The following is a 23,103-nucleotide window of genomic DNA, read 5'->3' as shown; positions in this document are numbered from 1 at the left end:
TTGAGATTACAAAGTCTTGAGACTATAAAGTCTTGAGACTTTAACTATCGATATCCGGACTTAGACGATAGAAATGTTTTGTCATCTTCAAAATATTCGGGAAAGATTTCTCCAACAATCTCCCCCTTTTGATGGTGACAAAACTTTCTTGAAGATTTGAACAACTTTGTCCCGCAAAACATTTCTCAAGCAATATGGCTAACTCATAAAGATTAATAAACAACCAGACTCCGCATCCACAGCAAATTGGTTAGTCTTTCATGAGTAATACCATGTAACAATACTTGATATAAATGCAACCAAGTCAAGCATCAAAATCCACAACCAATTCAGTCTAACACTCAAGTTCAAGTTCTCAAGTCATACTAAAAATAAACATAAACACAAAAGTCAAATAAAGTTTTAAAATAATGTTTGTTCAAATTGGTTCTCCCCTTTTTGTCATCATTAAAAAGAGGGTGAGAAAGGAGTCATGTCCGCTTGGGAATGCGCACGATCTGGAAATCCCCAATGGACTGGACTACTCCTTCGAGCTTCTTCGAGATCTTCTCGCAGATGAGCTACCTCTTCTCTCTTGGCATTGGCTTGAAGTTGCAGAGCGAGGTCTTTGTATTTATCTTCCGAGAGACTCGAAGATGCTTGTCCAAAGATGCTTCAAAGCTTGGATTTCACAAGTCAGAATATATATTTGGTTACGCATTTCCGTAAGAATATTCATGATACTACGAAGATCTACGTAATCATCCGTCCGTGTACCGGCATTGGCTTTCTCGATGGTGTGTGCGCACGATGGCGCTTCCGAACGGTCCGGCATTTGGAATCGTCGTATCATCTTCTTCAGCAATTGAGAGACCTGAACTTCCGGGTCTTCTGGAGATTTTCTTGGATCTTCAGCAAGCATGAGGTGGAGACCTCTCTTGCTCGCTAACTCCCCCGTCTCTAGGACATCGAAAGGGGAAGAGTGATGGTCATGCTCTTGTTTTCTTCTCTCCGTGCATTTATCACAGATTGTTCTTTTTCTTCTTCTCCTTCTTCCTCAACTTCTTTCTCCTTCTCTCTGTGTTCTTCTTCTTCTCTGCTCTGCTGAAGTTCTGTCGAATAAGACACAGAACGTCTTGTTCTTGTCAGTGCTGGAATAGTGGGATCTTCATCATCTTCATCCTCATCCTCATCCTCCAGGATAAGAGTTCTTTTCCTCTTTTTCGATGAAGCACCAATGGCCTTCTTTCCTTTCCCTTTGAAGCAGACATCGACGGGAGATTTCACTTTGAATTTCTCCATTGCCTTAGAGAGTTCTTGCAGACGCATCTTCATTAACATTTTCAACCCTACCACCATCTTATCACACGTTCGAACACAAAAAGTATGTGGCAGTTCAATATTCGATGTCGAAGATCTTGGTCACTGCACTGTGATAAGGCAATTGTCCTTTGTCTTTTGACACCGCTTTCGTACATATGGAAAAGAATAGTGTGCGAGAGAAAACTTCCGTCCTGAGTTGATCGCATACATCAATTTTGCTTGAGGAAAGAGACACGAAGTCTTTGAAGTAGACTTAGGTCTGAGACAATTGATCACAATCTTGTGTAGCACAATGTTGATGGCATTCATCCTGGAATAGATAATTTTCTTATCTACATCCCTATCTTTGACAAGATCCAGAGTAGTTCGAGCAGGTGAGACTTTGATTGGGAGATAGCGTCCCCGTTCAACTCCAACTATGTCCGCCAACATATTCACATCTACCACATAGACTTTGTCTCGAACACTGAATGAAATTCTATTCGCATCCAAAAAGCTAAGATTTGAATAGAAATAAGCAAATCGGATGATCATACCCGTCCGTAGAGTCGAGCGAAAGTCTCAAGTTGAAGCAAATTCAACTTCTCTCTTAGGTTCAAGTTGATGGAATCCAGAAGTCAAAATCGACACTTCTAGGTTGATTACCCTCTTTTCAATGATCGTAATACACTTTTTCCTGATCCTTGGATTTAAAAAAATTCATCCGATTTCCTTTCACCTTGCCGCCACACCCATTCTAGGTTTAAATTCAAGGAACATTTTGTCATCATCATTCCCGTCAATCAGATTTTGTCTCGGGCATACGAGGATCTCTTGGAATGTTCGCGAGTGCTTCCTCTCGCTTTTCCTTTCGGGGCAATTCCCCATTCCTCCATTTTCTTCAGTAAAAGATACTCATTCCCATAATTTTTGTCCTTAAGAAAGTCATCTATGTAGTTCAATGGAGTACTGTGCTTTTCAATGCACAATAAAGTTTATACAAAAAGGAGGGCTTTTGAACTCTTACCGGGTCGACATCCTCGATTATCTCTTCTTCCATTATGACTTGCACTTTGTGGGGCAGGAGATGCTGAATGACGTGGAGGAGAGCGAATCGGACTTTGTCGCTGACTAGGTAAGTCTTCTTCCTCAGTGAGATCGAAATGAGTCGGTCCCTTCTTCATTCTTTGTGGCCCCCTGTTTGCGATTCTAGATGATTTCCTCGAAGACGACATCTTTCTTTGTCTATTGGAGGATTCCTTCACTTGCTTTCCCAAGAAAATGACCACTTTCTCGACGATGAACAAAGAGTAGAAACAAAAGACGAGAGGAGAGTGCTTTTTAGGGTTTTGAAGATTGGGGAAAAGAAAAACTGTATATATATAACTCAGTTTTTTGAAAAGGAAGTTCAATCGGTGCAAGGAAAGTGAACGATTACTTCTTTTCAAAATCGATAATCACAAAATTATTAAACAAAAGATCGTACCTTTTGAGTTAATATAACTAAATGACAATTAGTACCTTTTAGATGAAATACAACTTACGTCTATAGCCATGAATGATTGAGTCTCGTGGATTTAGAGTCTAAGAGATCGAGTCTTAGAGTTGGTGAGTCTCTAGACTTTAACTTCTTCAAGCTTCAAAATGTTGAGTCTCGAGCGGATAAAGTCGAACTGATTCTTCTCCAAAGGCTTTGTGAATATGTCCGCTAGTTGACTTTTTGAATCAACAAATTGAATCGAGATTTCTCCATTTTGAATGTGATCTCTAATAAAGTGATGACGAATCTCAATATGCTTTGCTCTTGAGTGAAGGATTGGATTTTTGGTGAGATTGATAGCGCTGGTGTTGTCACATCTGATTTCTGTGCATGAGTCTTCAATGCCAAAGTCTTGTAGCTGTTGTTTTATCCATAGAATTTGCGAACAGCAGCTTCCAAGAGCTACATACTCTGCTTCTGTCGTTGAAAGAGCTACGTGCTTTGCTTCCTCGAAAACCAAGACACCGTTCGTTTCCAAGTAGTTGACAAGTTCCGAAGTGCTCTTTCTATCGACTCCGCAACCGGCCAGATCTCGCATCCGAGTATCCTAGAAGATTAAAGTCTCCCTTCTTTGGATACCAAAGACCGATGCTTGAAGATGAAGCAACGTATTTGATAATTCGTTTCACGGCAATGAGATGTGATTCTCTAGGATCTGATTGAAACCTAACACGAGATACAAACACTAAACAAAATATCAGGTCTAGAAGCAAGTAAGATAAAGAAGTGAACCGATCATGCTCCCTGTACAGCTTTTGGTCTACTTTCTTCCCTTCTTCATCCTTGTCTATCTTCGAGAACATGACATTGGTATGTCGATCTTTTGCACTTTTCCAATCCAAACCTTTTTGACAAGATCATTCGCATATTTTTCTTGATGGATGAAAGTTCCTTCCTTCATTTGTTTCACTTGGAGTCCAAGAAAGAATGTTAACTCTCCCATCATACTCATTTCAAATTCATCCCGCATAGACTTAGAAAATTTCTTGCAAAGACTTTCATTAGAGGATCCAAAAATAATGTCATCAACATATATTTGAACAAGTAAAAAGTTTTTGTTTTCCTTTTTGATAAACAAAGTAGTATCTACTTTACCTTTGACAAAACCATTTTGTAATAAAACTTACTTAGTCCGTCGTACCAAGCTCGAGGTGCTTGCTTTAGACCATACAGAGCCTTTTTTTCACCAAGACCGAGTCCGGCTTCTTTGGGTCTTCAAATCCAGGCGGTTGTTCCACATAAACTTCCTCATGGATAAATCCATTTAGGAAAGCACTTTTGACGTCCATTTGGAATAACCTGAAATTTTTGTAACAAGCAAACGCAAGTAATAGACGAATAGCTTCTAACCTTGCAACGGGTGCGTAAGTCTCGTCATAGTTTATTCCTTCTTCTTGCGTATATCCTTTGGCCACGAGTCTTGCTTTGTTTCGTACAACTTTTCCTTTTCGTTCATTTTGTTCCTGAATACCCATTTGGTTCCAATAATGGTTTTACCTTTTGGTTTAGATGTCAATTCCCGGACATCATTGATGTTGAACTGTCTCGAGCTCTTCTTGCATAGCTTCGATCCAGCTTTCATCGATAAGGCTTCTTCTATGCTTTTTGGTTCAATTTCAGAGATGAGAGCCACAAAGACTAGATTCTTCATGCCTTTTTGATGCAGTGCGGATTCCTTCATTAAGTTCGCCAATAATAAGATCTTTGGAATGACTGGATTTGTGCTTCCAGTTACCTGTGTTGATGATCTCTTTCTTTATTTGATTCTCCATGAGCGTCTTGATGATGGACTTCCCAGAATCCGAGATGCTTCTTGAGATGTAGACATTTGAAGATCTAGAGCGGATTCGATCTCTTCACCGAGTCCGGCCGGATTCATCTTGCACCGAGTCTTGGAATTTGACATTCATTGATTCTTCCAGATCGGCTTTTTTGTTGTAGACTCGTAGGCTTTGCTTGATGTAGAATATCCAAGGAAGATGCCTTCATCGATCTTTCTTCAAACTTACCAACTCGATCATTTGCATTTTTCAAAATAAAGCATTTGCAACCGAACACATGAAAGTATGAAACAATAGGCTTCTTACCTTTGAACAATTCATAAGGGGTTTTATCAAGAATAGGTCTTAGAAAGACTCTATTTATAATATAGCAAGCAGTTGAAACAAATTTTCAGCCCAAAATCGTGAAGAAATTTTACTTTCAATTAAAAGTGTTCTAGCCATTTCTTGAAGAGATCTATTCTTTCTTTCCACAACTCCATTTTGCTCGAGTATACGAAGAGGAAAACATGTGATTAACACAGATTTATCAGAATCTCGTAAAATCTTGATTTTCAAATTCACTTCCATGATCTGTTCTTATACTAGAAATAGCACATCCTTTTCATTTTGAACCTTTTTAGCAAACTTTTCAAAGTACGAAAAGGTTTCTGATTTATTTGCAAGAAAATATACCTGTAAAACGAGTAATCATCTACAATTACTAGACAATATTTCTTACCTCCAATGCTCGGGGTTCTTGTTGGTCCAAAGAGATCCATATGAAGCAAACGCATTACATGATTAGTAGATACATGATTTATTTGCTTAAATGAATTTCTTACCGTTTCCCTTAATGCATGGAGTGCATAAGTCGACTTTTGGTATGGCGGTTTAGGTAGACCTCGAACAAGCTGCTTTGAAGAGATTTTGGCTAATTGCTTCTTGTTGATATGGCCAAGTTTTCTGTGCCATAGAATTGCTTCATCTTGAATTGAGATTAAGCATTGTTCTTCATTTGGCTTTACATCAAGGAGGTAGATATTTCCATGCCTTCGACCCATGAAAGACTCGAGTCGAATCTTTGCTAATTCCAGAACATATGCCTTCTTGAAAGAAGATCTTGTAACCTTGAGCATCACACAATTGGCTAATGCTGAGTAGATTGTAGTTGAGTCCTTCCACTAGAGAGACATTGCTTATTGTGAGATTTCCAATTTTCGCAGTTCCGAATCCCACAATACTTCCTTTGCTATTTCCTCCGAATGAAACTTTTCCACCATTTACTTTAATAAGCTTTATGAAACATTTTGAGTCTCTTGTCATGTGTCTTGAGCATCCGCTGTCAAGATACCACTTTACCTTCTTTTGACAAAGACTCAAATTCACTGTCGAGTCCGATCCAGTCTAAGTCTCGATTGCGCCATTAGACACAGTTGGCATATTCCTCATCACTCTCTTCACACTCAGATCGCTCCAGGTTTCGGCTTTAAGAGCTTTTCGAAATTTCTCAGCTTTTCCTCTTTTCTTTTTCAGAAGAGGACAAATTTGGGTCCGATGTGTCCCTTCTTTTTACATTGAAACAAACTACATCTTTGTTTGGTTCCTCATCATCACCAGACTTGGTCTACTGTCTCGAAAACTTTGTTTCTTTGGGATGAACCTTCTGCCTTTTCTATTCAGTTTTCTGAATCTTCTTATCATGAGGGCGAGCTCCTCATCATCCATATCATCTTCAGAATTTGCATCATCAGAATCATCATTTGATTTTAGTGCAATAGATTTCTTACCTCTTGGATCTTCGTCTTCATTAATTCGTTCCACTTCGTAAGATGAAGAGTTCCAATCGCCCGTCTACGAGATAATGGCATGATTCTTTGCGTCTCTCTTATTGAAGTCTTTATATGATTCCAATCCTTGGAGAGTCCACGTAGAAGCTTGTTCACCTTCATGGGATCAGAAATTTTTGTCCTTGGTTCTCAAGACCATTGACAATATCCAAAACGACTAAACATGTCATTATAGATTCTCCTGGTTTCATTTTGAAGGATTCATATTGACCAAGAAGAATGTTAATTCGGGTCTCCTTCACTCGACCTGTCCCTTCATAAGTGATATGTAACTTTGTCCCGGACTTCTTTTGCTGTGACACAAGAAGATATTCTGTTATATTCAGTTGGTGACAAAGCACAATATAAAGAATAAATTGCTTTAGCATCGAGTGCTTGTCTCTTGTTTATTTCTTCTTGAGACATTCCGCTGGTTTCAACGGTTTCTTTTCCTCTTTCAGTGATTGATGCAGCAGCAGGAGTGATTCCTTTTTCCACTACGTCCCATTCCAGAGGATCCTTTGATCGTAGGAAAGCTTTCATCTTGTTCTTCCAGATGTTGTAATCCTTTCCATCGAAGTAGGGAGGTCTGGTATTGCTTTGCCCCTCCATCAGCCCCGGTGCTAGCATACTAGCCATGGATCTTTTACTCAAGTAAAACACTTCAAACAAAGTAAGAACACGGGCTCGATACCAATTGAGATAGCTAGTACGAGTACCTAGAGGGGGGTGAATAGGTATACAAAAAATTTCGAAGCTTGCACGATATTTAAACAATTAGAGAATTTGCAACAGTTAAAAATTCAATCGCAAGACTGAGTAAGGGAAAGAGAGAATTGAACACTCGGTTTATAGTGGTTCGGCTTGATTCAAGCCTACGTCCACTCTTTCGCACCGATGACCCGATTGGCTGGATTCCACTATGATCAAAGAGTTGTTACAGTGTTGATCTTCCTTGATTTCTAGGTGTAGATGATCTACCACACTCACTTAAGGCGTCACCAAGTATAAACACTCTCTCGTATACAATTTCGCTCGTCTCAACTAACAATCAAGGATCTTCGACTGGAATTTTTCTATCGATCACACACTTAAAACAACTAGAACGTCTTCCTTTATACTCCTTCATGCCATCATAGCCGTTGGCACTTACTAAAGGAATTCCTCCAATCTACCCGTTGGACGGAATCAATCAAGAAGATCATCCGAGCTATTTAAGGAATCGATGATAGCCCATCAATCCTGTTCGCCCATACAATCGGGATCTCGGTTTCAAGAATAGAATAATCCAAGATTATTTCGTCGACCATCGGATCTTCAATCGATCTTAGATAAGAGTCAAAGAATCCGAAATGATTATCCAACCGAAGAATCTATTCCAGAGGATAGGATCAAATCCTCAACCATAAACCTTGGCTTTGGATTTCCTTCAACACTGGATTAAAAAAGACTGTCAGTGAGAATAAGTTTGAGTCTTGAGTCTTGAGTCTTGAGATTACAAAGTCTTGAGACTTTAACTATCGATATCCAGACTTAGACTGATAGAAATGTTTTGTCATCTTCAAAATATTCTGGAAAGATTTCTCCAACAGTGAGAAGTGGAGGCAGGGAAACCTCGGACATTTCTGTGGACTACTGCCGAGCGGCCTTGGAAACTGGAATAAGTTTCCAGATGATCCTTTAGCCTATGTACAAGATGATTATCAAGGTAATCAGATAAAAAGATGGGTTACTAGAACAGGGAAAATACTAATGCATTAGAGTGGGGGCAAATCATGCTTTTTATAATGAAGCAATTGAACACTGCACTAGTAGACTATGTAGCACCGACACTCTCCGGGAGCCTTCGTGTCGTGCCCGACACTCCGACACGTATTTGACACGTTCCGACACGCAGTCAACGAGTGTCGAAAGATCCAACACGTGGTCAAGTCTCTCCGACATGCTCCGACACGCGATTCCAACACGCACGGGGTCAATTTTAAAAATTTATAATACTTGAGGGGTCAAAATATAAATATACAAAAAAGAAGTAATAAAGAAGTAATAAAAAAATGCTATAAATATACATGCACGGGGTCAATTTTATTTTTATTTTTTTTTAGAATTGTTTTAGTTTTTTTAAAACTTTTACTATGAAAGAAGTAATAAAAAATGCTATATATGATAAATAAAAAATAAAAATATCATTTCAGCATTTTTCTTTAAATAATGTTTTTTTTCTCTAAGTTTTATGTATTATTGTAACAAATTAAAATAATGAATGATATTATTTAATATTTTTCGTGTAAATTAATTCTAGGCTATTTTTATTATTATTTATTTATGTATTTATATAATAAATATATTTAATATATAACGTGTCGGAACTCTTTATTTTTAAGAAATGACGTGTCAGCGTGTTGTGTCGTGTCGCGTGTCGCGTGTCCATGTCGGTGCTACATAGCTAGTAGAGTGTCGATCTATTCTATATTTGTTTCGCTACTCTGCAGCAGTTTGATAAGGCCTAGACCGAAGGAGGGTGGCATTATAGTCAAACTGTCGTCGTGCAGCGACTGCATCGGGGGTGTGTACATCACACATAAGATAGCATACTATGAATTTCTTCCCATGTCCACGAAACTCTTACATTCATCTTCTGCTTCACACATTGGAGGACAAACAAAAGTTGTCTAGCTTTTCTACTTTATAGAGCGCTGGATGGTCGCCACGTATTTATTTCTCTATGGAGAAAACGAAGCAGACCCTCCAATGAGCCAAAAGAGTTCAGTGCCTCCAAAATGCAAGATTCCAAGCCGACATTGATTAATATACAAGAATTACAAAAAGAAGTACCTCCGGAGAGAGAACGAAAGTTTTGGCTGGGCAGCTCGGAAGCTGGTCTCAGAACCCCCTCCCCGTTCGCCCAAATAAAAATGGAATAGGACGGGCGTTATGAAATTTACCAGTCGGCCTTGGACAGATATCATTGGTCGAGGCTAACGCCAGCAGATCTGAATCTACAAGGGCCCACCTCAATTCCTGGATTCAGTGCGCGATGGCATTTCAGCCATTGTTACTTGCTGCTTGCAGGCTCGAAAATCTGTCCTTTGCCTCTCCTCCCTGTCTCAACGTTGGTTAATCATGAAATATTGTTTATGGTCACCCCAGGTTTCTGATGGGCTTTAGTAAAGCCCTCCCGGTTAGAGGCGATAAAAATCGTTTTTCAAGTTGAGAGAATGTTCCACAAAGCTGGGACATGGATGGAGGTGGAAGAGGGGGATGATCTCTCTTCCCTGGCTTGTTCTTTGGGCCACTGCTATTATTCACCTGTCCCCAGTGATAGGCTTTGGTTTGTCACCAAGGTCACATGCAAAATGCGTACTTGAGCAATCCCATTCACAGTATGTCCATCTTCTAGAACGGATGCACTTCTTATATGGTCACCTTCTACTGAACAATGGACACCCGCACCTATATTACTAACTTGCTTAGGCTTCGAAAGCATGTCAGTCCTTTTAATCATGTCACTTAACCTCTATTAGATAGAACGAAAACAAAAGCGCAATAGAACGGAAGCCATTTCTTGACAAAACCGTTACTTTGGTCCGTTTCTTTACTGGCTACCTCTCTGATGCATGTTGAAAAGCAGAGCTGGCATACTGAAGAGCTGACTTGTTGCAGAAGCTAGCTGCTGCGTCCCTGACCTTTTTTCCAGTTTTGTACAGAACAATTGAGAGGTGGATCTGATTAGTTGCCATCATCCGAGAGACTTGATGACAATTACGTCATAGTCACAATATAAACAACACGAAGGGAGTTGTATGGATGATCATTTTCCTCTCCAATCAGCGGTGAAAGCTTTAGTCAATACGGTGCGAATAAACAAGTCACAGTCCTTCAAAGTATAGTTGAAGGGATAATTACAGCCTTATGAAATCATGATTCTTTCTGGAATGCTTAAAAATAAGAGATAACTACACTAAAAATTTTAGAATTTTTTTGAAAAATGCAATTCAATCATAGGACTCCGAAAAAGTACAATCATGATACTTGTGGAGTCGATTAATGTGGTTTTTTTCTTATTACTTTCTTAAAACACATAGCGTTTGTGGCTTTTTCTTCTTCTTTTTTCTCTTCATTTTCACGCTTGCTTTCTGATGGTTTAAATAAGATGGGCTTAAGGCCCGTCCGCCCAAGTTGGGCCCAAAAAGCCCGGCCCACGGGAATATGGCCCGTGGATGGGGGGACATATAAAAGGGAGGAGAGAGAAGGGAGAACGCACCTTTTGGAAATCAACGTACGTACGTCTTCACTTCTCCCGCGCACTCTCTCTCAAAAAGAAAAAGAAGAAACAAGTAAGGCAAAAGGCACATTTCCTCTTCCCTTCAAGGCGTCATCGGATCGAACAGGCCAAATCTCTTCTCCTATCGGCGTCGGTGTCTAATCTGTGGCTAACAAGGTACGCTCGAATCCGTGGTGTGCTTTAGGATCGGTGATACGTGTTTTTCCCGGGCTTCGCTTCCGCATTCGTTTTAGGGGTTCGATTTAGTGTCGAATCCGGTTTTTCGGGGATCCATTATTCTCAACATTGGAATCAGAGCCCCAGTTCACGTTTTTCCCGACCCCTTTGATGTTTTTTGATTGATTTTCGCGAAAGTAATCGGCCGGTACGGATCGGGGCGAGCAATCCCGTTGACCAACGACCGTTGACCGTTGACCCAAAAAAAAAGAAAAAGAATTTGTTTCTTTTTCAATTATGTCTGTGTGGGTTAGAGGTAATCCATTTTTTATTCTGCATTTGTTGCATGAATCATGAAAAATTATGTATTTTCCATTTTGTTTATTGTGGATTATAAGTGATCTATTTTAGTTCGCATTTGTTGCGGGAACTATGATGCGTTATGCACGGATACCCGCAATCCCGAGAACAGACGAAGGAAGAGCTAGACTGAAAAGGCTGATGAAAGAGTTAGCTGATTATCGATGGCATGACCGTGATTTAATATCACACATTGTCAGGGTCAATCAGATGATACAGGAAATCATCTGGAATGGTTATCTTATGCCGGATTTTGAGAAGATGCCGGCTTTGATGAACACTCTTCCACTTGAATGGCAATCAGTGTTAGATCGGCTATGGGAGGTCAACGTGGTCCCCGGATTACAGGGGCTAGTGGAAGCTTTGTAAGAGAGTACTATAGGATTGAGTTGGCCAAAACTTCAACCCTTAGATTGAGCGCCACATGGCGTAGAGTAAATGCGCCTTGGTGGCGACATGAAAGCTCTCCAAAAGTTTTTCCATGGTTGGCAAATGTGCCTTCAGTTTTCTCAAATGTTTTGACTGATAGATTAGAAGGGACATTCCCTATTTATTTCTTAGATTAAACATGAGATGTTTTAAGGGTGTAAATATCTCTTTCCATGTTGATATTTTTCTCTGTATATATTGCTTAGTGTAATGTATAGTTGTATTATGTGAAAGCATTGTTATTCTATTGGATGTTAGATATTATCTGTTGCTTTCTGTTATTACTTATTGCTGTGGGTAGTTAGCTGTGGGTAGTAATAGAAGTTTTTGTAACTTCATAAAATTTATTTTGCATAAGAAAATTATATTAATAATAATTTTGAGTTAGGATTTTTGGAGGATGATTGGAAACATAGTGACCTTTTGATTCTGAAACCTTACTTAAAATTATTCATTGATATAATGGGTCTATGCAAAGTGAATGCATAAATGATAGGCATTAATTATTCGTGCATGTATATCTGATGTGTTCAGATCGATGGTTTCAGCAACTAAGAACGTAATTGCTGATATGAACGGCAACAATTGTGAAATATTGAATATGAAGATTCAATATGTGCTGGAAAAGCAAGAAGCACTAAAAGCTCTTGACCATGTTATGGAAGATCTTGAGGATGTTGTGCGCCACCTTGAGCTGGTAGAGGACCGTTTAACGGCATGTGAGCTGAAAATAGATATTTGCAATGCTAGTTCTAGCTCATAAAGGGCTTTGAGCTCTAAGCGCAAGCGTATTGATTCGTTCAATATATGAGATTGCAAAGGATCAAGTCCTTATTGCAAAAGATCAAGAGTTAACCAACACAAGAGAGGAAAACGTCCTCAAGTGAAGCAAATGTCAAGGGTGAGGTGTTACAATTGTGACAAGAAGGGTCACTATGCTCGCGACTGTCGTGAGCCAAAGAAGGTACACACCTCTTGTACATTTGAGAACTTTGCTTATGTGTCAAGTTCTGAATTATTGGCTGAATCCAATCCTTTGTGGATTATAGATTCAGGAGCGACAGACCATGTAGTAAAGGATAGATGATCCTTCGTGGAATTCCGACGAGTACTAACTGGAACTAAGTGGATCTATGTAGGAAATAACTCCAGAGAATAAGTTAAATGGATTGGCACTTGCCAATTGAACATGCGTGGTGGACGCAACTTGTTCCTACATGATGATCTATATGCTCCGGAGATTCGTCGAAATTTAAGTGTCTGTTTTGGTGTTGGTTAAGCTTGTTTTTGGTTTGAACTTCCATAATAAAGGTGTAGATTTGTGTTTAGATACAAACTACTATGGTTGTGGTCACTTTCTGGATGGTTTTATTATACTGAATGTTGACTGTGGTGATGTCAATATGTTATTCCCTTATTTCACGTCTTTTACTTAATGTGATAATGATGTGAATGTGTGGCATGCTAGACTTGGTCATATTAGCCAACAACATATGAATAAACTAGCCAAAGAGGGCTTGTTGGGCAACATTGAAAAAGTCGATTTGCCCATATGTAAGCATTGCCTAGAAGGGAAAACGACAAGGAAACCATTTGGGAAAGGAAAAAGAGCTGAATTTCCTATGCATTTAATCCATTATGATGTCTGTGGTCCAATGAATGTGAAAGGAAGGTATGGGGCTGTTTATTTCATCACTTTTATAGATGATTATACTTGATTCGGATATGTCTATTTGATTTCTCATAAATCTGAAGCAATAAGTTGTTTCAAAAAGTTTATGAACCTGGTAGAAAATCAATTAGACAAGAAAATAAAAGTATTTAGATCCGATCGAGGTCGAGAATATTTATCTGATGAGTTCAGAAAATTATGTGATGAAAAAGGAATAGAAAGACCGTTGTCTATTCCATATACTCCTCAACAAAATGATGTTGCAGAGAGAAGAAACAGAACCCTAATGGAAATGGTTAGGTCCATGATGGCGCAAGCTAACTTACCTATCACCTTTTGGAGTGATGCGTTGTTAACTGCTGCCTATATACTTAACCGGGTGCCTTCCAAATCAGTTATTTCCACTCCATATGAGTTATGGATATGTAGGAAACCGGACTTAAGTTTTCTTAAGCCATGAGGTTGTGCTGCCTATACTCATGAGTCCTCTCACAAGTTTGGGAAATTGGGTCCCAAAGGAAAGAAGAGTATTTTAATGAGATACTCCGAACACTCGAAAGGGTATGTGTTCATAGGTGAGCAGGAAAGTGTGAGTATAACTGAATTTGAATTACAGGATGTCACATCCTTAGTGGATGAATTTCCTAGGAGGGGCGAAATAGGGGAAGATGACTTCTTATTTGAAACCTTGGATCAAGATAATGATATTAGTGGAGTTCGTCCAAGTGGGAGTAATATAAGAAGTGATGAATTGAATTCAACTCATTCTCAATTACAACCATATGATGAGATGATATCGTCATTATCTAATCCGAGTGGGAGCATAATGGGGAATGATATGCTAAGTGTACAATCTCCCATACGGCGAACAAGTCGCCAAAGTATTCCCCGTCGACGTTTTGACATTGAAGGGGAAACTTTTATGGTTGCTCCACAAGATGAGGATGAGCCAAGAAATATTAATGAGGCTCTGAATTGCCCTAATAAGGAAAAATGGATTTATGCAATAGAAGAGGAAATGGAGTCAATGAAATCAAACCAGGTCTGAGAACTGGTTGATCTTCCAAAAGGACGCAGAGCTATTGGGAACAAGTGGATTCTCAAAATAAAGCGAAAGGCTGATGGCTCGATAGAAAGGCATAAGGCTCGTCTTGTGGCGAAGGGGTATAATCAACAGGAATGAATTGATTATAAAGATACATTTTCTCCTATAGTGAGATTTACCTCGATTCGCATTATTCAGGCAATAGTGGCTAGTTTGGATCTTGAGTTACATCAAATGGATGTAAAGACTGATTTCCTCAATGGAGAATTAGAGGAAGAAATATATATGGAACAACCTGCTGGTTTCATAGCGAAAGGCCAAGAAGAAAAAGTATGTCGACTTTTGAGGTCGATATATGGTCTTAAGCAAATCATCAAGACAATGGTATATACGTTTTCATATTGCCATAATGGCATATGATTTTACGATGATTGATGAGGATCATTGTGTATATATCAAAAGATCCAATGATCAATTTGTGATCATATCATTATATGTTGATGATATACTAATTGCCGGAAGCAATATGGAGTTTGTTAAGACTGTCAAGAGTTGGTTGTCTTCCAATTTTGAATTGAAGGATATGGGATTGTAAACCCATAGACACTCATATTGCAAAAAGTGAAGGATTGAGCCATAGACTGTGTCCAAGGACTCCACAAAAGAATGAACAAACGAAATATGTTCCTTATGCTAGTGCTATTGGGAGCTTGATGTACGCTATGATGTGTACAAGACCTGACATATGTTATGCAGTTGGAATGGTGAGCAGATACCAATCCAATTCAGGTCAAGCACGTTGGAAAGCCGTTAAAAGAATACTAAGGTATCTAAAGGGGACTGCTGATTATACGTTGAGTTATTAAGGAAATGATCTGCAACTCTAAGGCTATTCTGATGTTGATTGGGGAGGAGATTTAAATGAAAGAAAATCTACCTCTGGATTTGTTTTCTTACCAAATTATGGCACCATATGTTGGAGTAGTAAGAAACAAAAGTGTATAGCCTTGTCCACGATGGAAACTGAATTCGTGACATTATCAGCAGCAATAAAAGAAGATATTTGGCTTAAGAGATTATTGGATCATTTAGGTGTTATTTGAAGTGCTGCAGATTCATTGTTGGTTAACCGTAATAGCCAAAAAGAAAAGCGTACACCAAAGATCCAAAATATCATGGCAAGACCAAACATATAGATACCAAGTATACTTTTGTCAATGATATGATTGCACGAAAAATGTGAACTTAGAGTACATACTACGCATAGAATGGTAGCAGATCCTATGACAAAGCCAATACCTAGAGATGTGTTTTGTGGCCATATGAAATCTCTAGGATTGCGTAGAGTCTGATATACTGGATTGTAATTTCCCTGAAGCGTTCACATTTGATGAATTTGTATTTTTCATCATTAATGCCTATGAATCTTTGTTTGATCTTTATGCATCTTAATGCTCAGTGCATTACTTTAAGTTGAGAAAGTATGTCGGACAGATAAAAGATTAGCCCACTCACACGGGTAATCGCCTCTATTTACTGTGTGAAAAATAGAGATGAGACTATTTTTAAGCTTATTATCTAGGTGATAATCCAGAGCTCAAGCTTAAAATACATATGTTGCCTTAACTGAGTGTTAAGATGAGAACATAATACTTATTATGTCCGAAAGTAAAATACCCCACATATTTTACTTTATCTGTCTAAGATGCCAGATGTGAGTTCTGATGAATTTTGTAAAAGAGTAGATACGTGAACTCAAGTTAGACATTGGATATGTCTGAACTATCATCTGTACGGTATTGAAAGGTGTAGACATACGCTCCATGGGAAATGAGTTAATACCGTAATACGTATTTCATACTACGTATGCATAAGCCGACCAATAAGAGTGGCAAAAAGTTTGATCTCAACTTTTATGACGTGTGAGACTCTTGAGGAAAAGAGTTCCTCAATTTTAGTGCTCTCATGACTTTTACTTATTCTCAAGGTTTCTATTTAGTGTTTGCTATCTTAGAATGTTGCCAATGGTCATGAGTTAATTCGATCTAATGGGACATTTCTAGAAAAGCAAGCTGAACTGAAATTGAGAGTTTGAAGGAAAGAGGAAGATCGATTTTGGGAAATCACATTGTAGTTTTGTATTCACTGGTCGACCAATTATGACTGTCTTTGTGATAATTATAATTGTGAATACAATATATATATCATGTTTAAAAGAGATCAAGAGAGATATAAAATGTGATCGATCGATCTAGGGTACTGCATACTAAATCTACTCAAAGCGTGACGTCCATTATGAGCTGTTATATATTCCTAACAGATGTATAGCAACGAGCTCTCAAAGTATGCTGGTCACACGGATTATTCACCGGTATGAATGTTGAAGAGAGGTAAAGAGAATCCTGTTCGGCCCACCATGTGCGAGTGAGAGATGATGGTTTATATAAGATGGGCTTAAGGCCCGTCCGCCCAAGTTGGGCCCAAAAAGCCCGGCCCACGGGAATACGGCCCGTGGATGGGGGGACATATAAAAGGGAGGAGAGAGAAGGGAGAACGCACCTTTTGGAAATCAACGTACGTACGTCTTCCCTTCTCCCGCGCACTCTCTCTCAAAAAGAAAAAGAAGAAACGGTAAGGCAAAAGGCACATTTCTTCTTCCCTTCAAGGCGTCATCGGATCGAACAGGGCCAAATCTCTTTCTCCTATCGGCGTCGGTGTCTAATCTGTGGCTAATAAGGTACGCTCGAATCCGTGGTGTGCTTTAGGATCGGTGATACGTGTTTTTCCCAGGCTTCGCTTCCGCATTCGTTTTAGGGGTTCGATTTAGTGTCGAATCCGGTTTTTCGGGGATCCATTATTCCCAACACTTTTCCTATCACTATTCATCTTCTTCACCGCACAAACTCAACCACGATGCAGTCATCATTAGTGTTTGCCCGCCAACCAAGTCTCGGGAGAAATGTCACCACCAATCTCTTCCCTACCGTTGACAGCCAGTGGCGAGGCTAAACAAGATCCCCTAGTTTCAACTCACCATTTTTGTAGTTCCAAGCAGCCTTTTTTTTTTTTTTTTTTTTTTTTTTTTTTTTTTTAACTATGACATTTCTCGAGCTGTCCCAAATGCTCATCCCGTGCTCCGTAGACTTCTGAGTAAAGGCCAGCGACACCTAGAATCCACCACCGACCGAGATCCAAACGCCCTGTTTTCATGCTCATGTCTTAATCATAACTCACCTTTTTGCTCGTTCACAGCTTGTTGTGCATTTACCAATAATCTCTTGAAGACGTAATCATGGTACCTGAACATTGTTACATGATTGACATAGCAAGAATGACTAGGCTTAGTGTCATCCAAGATGCCACGACTCTCAAAGCAATATTTTAATTCATTAATGCCTTTATCTTATAGGTAATGAAATTTTTTTATTGCCGACATTTTAGTTATCTATCAAAGTTGTAAACTTCTTTTCTTTATCATATATATATATATATATATATATATATATATATATATATATATATATTTGTTTAAGTTATCCTTTGCTGCATCGTAGAATGTAAAAAGGAGTTTGGGGTAGGTCGGAAGAGAGAGGTTGTATCCCACATGCGGAAAAAAGAGTAGGTGGGGGAACAAAGTGGGTCATTACAAGTGCAAGATTGAATCGATCGATTATCTGAGACCTAATTTCGCTTTTTCGAATGGTGATTACGAGGCCTCTTGGATTCAAATGGAAATAATTCAATGTCAACTCCCCTCCAGAGCAGTCGTTCGTGGTCTCACTTTTGACTTTGTATCACCTAAGTCCATTCTATTAATCAGCCATGTTACAAGATGCAATGCTACTCTTCACTATATATACCAACAAAAGCAAAGCCATAAGATCCAAAATGCGCTGTTATTAGTTATCTAACTCGCTGTATATATGTTTCTTCCTGCTAGTGTTTCCTTTTTCAGGATGTGCGAGTTGCCAGCACCCGTTGGGACATTTTGCGCCCATGTCAACATGGACCAATTGCCTATTTCAGTACAAAGTGCACATCCATGACCGTAAGGGGCTGTTTGTTTGTGTTCTTTCTTTTTGATCATGAACACAATTTTTATTTTTTTGTTCTTAAGAACAAAAATAATAGAAACGCATTTGTTTACGTTTTTGTTCCTGGGACTTGTTTTTGTTTCAGGGAACAAATTTGAAACAGAAACAAGAAACAAGAAAAACTTATTTCTTGTTCCCAAAGCACTTCTAAGAAACAAATTATCTTTCCTATTTTTTCCTTCTTTTTCTTTTCTTCTTCTTTTTTCTTTGGCTGGTCGCTGGAGCGTCGCCAGCCCCCGGCAAGGCTTAGCCTCGCCTTGGCTGGGCCAGCTCGAGCTCGCCCAAATCCGGCGAGGCCGCCAGCCCTTGTCTGTCAATCGCCGGCCATAGTCAAGGCTGGTGATCGACCAAAAGGAAGAAAAAATAAAATTTAAATTTAAATTTAAAATATTAAAAAATTAAAAGAAACAAAAAAATTTATACAAATTTACCAAACGTGTTTCTGTTTTTTTTTCTATTCCAAGACCAAGTTTACCAAACGTGTTATTCTATTAAAAATGTTTCTCAGAATAGAAATAGTTTTTTCTAATTCTGTTCCCTGAAATAATTTTTGAATAAAAATGTAACTAAATGCACCCTAAGAGGCAAAAGTGGGCGGCAGCCTTCCACCGTGTAGCCGGCGAGAACTGGACACATGGAGAGACAAAATTACAATCTTGTGTTGAACCCACGTGTAAAGTTTTCGAGCACGACCAAGCAAGAGCACCACGGAAAGCCATACGGGTAACAAGAAATAGGGAAGGAGGAAAGGAGCCTTGGAACGACAACGAAGTAAGAGAAACCTCCAAGAGCAGAGCAGTGAGCATCGTGAGGATGTTAAACACTCGGGCATAACAAGCGGGGGCCAATGATAGATGAGCAACATGTGCCAATGTGCAATAGAACAGAAGACAGAAGATGGCAACGTAGGTGGGAGACCAGCGGGTGTGAAATAGGATCTTGGGTTCGGCTTGATATTTTACCTCGGTCAAGGTGAAAGCTTTAGTTATAACCAGGCGAATAAAAATATGATCCTTTCATGGAGTGGAAAGGAAAAGTAATGGCTTATCAAATAATCATCCTCGCCAAAATTCTTAAAAATAATGACTCACAATTGAAACACATATTCAACTAGTACAAAACTAGAAATTCAGATTTTCTTCCCTTGACTTCAAACCCGCCAATTCATTTCTCTCTATAGGATTTCACCCAGTTTGACATGATATACATGGTGACATAACATTCAGCTCAACAATGACAGGTAACACACAGTTAACATTTTGAAAGAGAAAATTGCTCTTGCAGTCCTCATTAAGCTACGAATTTGTCCAAGAAAACTATTTCCATTAAGTAATGTCAAACTTGTCAGATAAAGAGGTAATAGGGACAAAGTTCTTGAGAAAAACTTCATATTCAACATTCTCTGTGAAAAACAGACCATCACTCAAAGGACTATAGGACCAAGATTGACTAAATACTAGTGAATATATTATTTCATCCAGAAGATTAATCACAAAATAACACAATAACTATTCATCCCCAGGATAACATGATTACTATATGCGAAATGACTTGAAGAAATGAGATGTCCAGAAGATTAATCACAAAATAACACAATGACTGTTCACCACCGGATGACATGATAAATAAATAGACGGATTCATTTCAGTGCCAGTCACACCTCAACAACTTCCCACCTGACCAAAATTCAATTTCTAACTACATGTCTCTGAAAGATGAGAGAATTCAAATACCTCACAAAAATCTAAGCATCTTCCGTAGGATGCAACACTTAACATCCATTTGTCTGCAGCTCCACAAAAGGGTCCCAATTCAATAAATTGTCTAGAAAGCTCTAAGACAAGATTCCTCCTACATTGGTTTAGTGACAGTCACGTTAAAATTCTAGTACTTGTTTTTTAACCTTAGACTTGAGGGTTATTATCCCACAGCCTATGAGCCCTGAGCTTGATAACTCGACCTCAGCTTGGCGTCGCCTTCTCCTTGCGCTCTTAGACAATTTACGTGAATCCTCATGTAATTCAACTTGCAGTTCCTTTCCATCTTCTGAGCTATCCCTCTCACCTTAACCGAGAGTCGATAACTGTGATCCCTACATTGATCATTTCCTGTTTTGAGCCCAAACAGAGCATTGCGGACAGCTTTCAATAATTGCCTTGGGTAAGCATTTTGTCGGCACGTACACTTTGTTACAATTTTTTATTGTCTTTTTGACCTTTTAAGTATGTCTCACTTCCTATCTCATCTTCACAATTTCTAAACTTCAGTTGGATGTGCCTTTTTTTTTTTATTGTCTAAACTCATGTTGATAAATTGTTTGTATGAAACATTAAATCCCTTGTTAATATCTTGTAGATAAAATTAGAGAGGTGCTGAAGGTCAATCAGGAAATGAAAGATCTTGCCAAGCTGCCCATTGCAAAGAGGTCACTTCTCATGTTTGGCAAATTCGCAGAGGATACAATTATGCTACAGCTTTGGAAGGTTCTTTAAAAGTAAAGGAAGTGGCATTGGTGCACAGTGAAGAAATACTTGCTGGTGAATGAAACATGGTTCTCTGGCTCTGGTGGACAAGAGTCTTCCTATTGTAGTGATTGCTACTCATGATGCTTGCTTCAGGTTAGCTTTTGTCGTACAGGTTTACTCGCATCGGTGAAATCTCTATTTGTTCTGAAGCTGAAGGTGTCAATGTTAACAGCAAGCGACAATTAGTTATTCAGCAACTCCATGCCCGCAAAGGACGCCTAATTGTCATGTGGTCGAGGGAGAATGCTGCAGCTGTGTCTCTTGGTGGAGCACGTGGAGTCTTTGAAGTTCCTCAAGTGGTGGACTGTCGTAGTCAATATTCCTTTGCAGGTACAGAGTACTTCCAATAGTTTTCTACGCTTGCCAAGATGCAATATCTTATTTTCCCATTCTACTGAATGTGTTATAACTTGCTGAAGATGAAGCTTTGATGTTGATGAGGTGTAGCTGGATGGGAGCATCTAGCTTTCTGTTTCCTTAATTTGTTTTATGCTTTCGGTGTTTGTTTTATGATTTGGCGTTTAATTCTAAAAGAGAGTATGTTTTTAAGTCTTAATAAAAACAAAAGAAATCAATTTTATTGATTGAGCCTCCTACGTGCTGATGCTGACGATTTCAATAGCCATACCAACATTATTAAAACCCAAGAGTTGGGCAGAAAAGGGGGCACTTGATGACAGGAAAGCCGGCGACCAAAGCATGGTGGACAACTGCTGTGTCCTTTACATGGAAATCAAAGGACGGGGGGTTCTTGGCGGTTCAAATTGAAAAGGAAATGGTTTAATTTTTTTTTTCTCTTTATCATTTAGGAAAGACAAGAAAATTTCAAGATAGCAAACATTCTCTAAAACTTCTCTTAGACTCGAACCCATAATTGATGATAGAACTAGATTACTAATCCTTGATTATTGAGGAATCCTTCATCATTGTTTGTGAATGACTGACTTTTTTTCAATCTTTTCGACCTTAGTTCTATAGGAGTACGTCAGAATTTTGCTGTTTTTATTTGTTTATTTATTCATTGCTTATAGAATATTTTCACATTCCCGTTCTTCCTTTCAAATAGCCGGTTTCAATTAATTTGTTAGACATGAGATATTGTTTAACATTTGGGGTTTAATTGTCAGCGTATCATCTCAAGTTCCTAAGAGGATACAATGTCGACTTGACCAAGAGCCTTGCAAAGAGTGTGACAACAAAGTAGAAGCCCACTAACAAATTCCTTCTTATTGTGTATACTCAGCAGCGAAATAGATTATGCCATGATAATGTAAAGCACCCTTTGGACACAAGAATATGCATTTTGCTAATCATTTGTACTTTATTGAATGGCAGTCCCTGCAAGATCTTTATTTATGATCAATTAGGAATAACTGTCGTAATCAACCTTCTTGCACGTTTATGGCTTGTTATGCATTTACATGTCAATCTACCTTGAAGTGTCACCTGAACATTGTTTCAAGATGGAGGTTGGAAGAGGAAGATTGTATTCTTATTCGGGAAAAGAAAGTAGGCGATATAACAAAAATGGGGTCATTAAAGGTGCAAGATTGATGTAATCGATTGAGTATCTAAGACGTGATTTGCTTCTTTCATTAAATTGTAAGGTTGGCATGAGATGTTACTTTATAATATGGTCTGATTTGTAGACACATAGAGGTCTCGTGTATTCAAATGAAAAGAACTTTGATGTCAACTTGTTGCAAAGCAGTCCATTCTATCACTTGAGGTGCATTTGTTTCGTGGAAATTTTTTTTAAGGAAGATGTCTTCCTCATTTTTCGATATTTGGTTCACTTAAGAAAATGAGTCATTTAACTTAAATTCAAGAAAATAATTTCCCCTTTAAAGAACCGGAAAACGTTTTCAAAAGTGTTTTCCTAGTCTTTGGGTGCTAGGTTAATGAAAATTTTATTCTTATAAAATAATTTTTCAAAAAAATCGAAATTTTATTTATTTTTTTAAATTTTGAATTTGTACTTATTATTTATTTTCTTTTCTATTTCCTTTCCTTTCCTTTCCTTTCCTTTTCTCTTCTTTTCTCTTTTCTGTCCTTACCTGCTGTAAACCTAGCTCCTCCTCCCTCTCCTTCTCCTTCGCCCCTTCCCCTTCGCCGCCGCTCTTCGGT

General features: G+C 38.7%; 1 pseudogene; it reads left to right on the top strand.

Annotated features, from left to right (window-relative positions):
- Positions 1–22,180, top strand: part of LOC104457085 — a 61,143-nt pseudogene extending 38,963 nt beyond the window's left edge.
- The last annotated feature ends 923 nt before the right edge of the window (positions 22,181–23,103 follow it).

Source organism: Eucalyptus grandis, chromosome 8 (genome assembly GCF_016545825.1).
Source record: "Eucalyptus grandis isolate ANBG69807.140 chromosome 8, ASM1654582v1, whole genome shotgun sequence".
Classification (NCBI taxonomy): Eukaryota; Viridiplantae; Streptophyta; class Magnoliopsida; order Myrtales; family Myrtaceae; genus Eucalyptus; species Eucalyptus grandis.
This window is presented reverse-complemented; position numbering and strand designations above follow the sequence as displayed.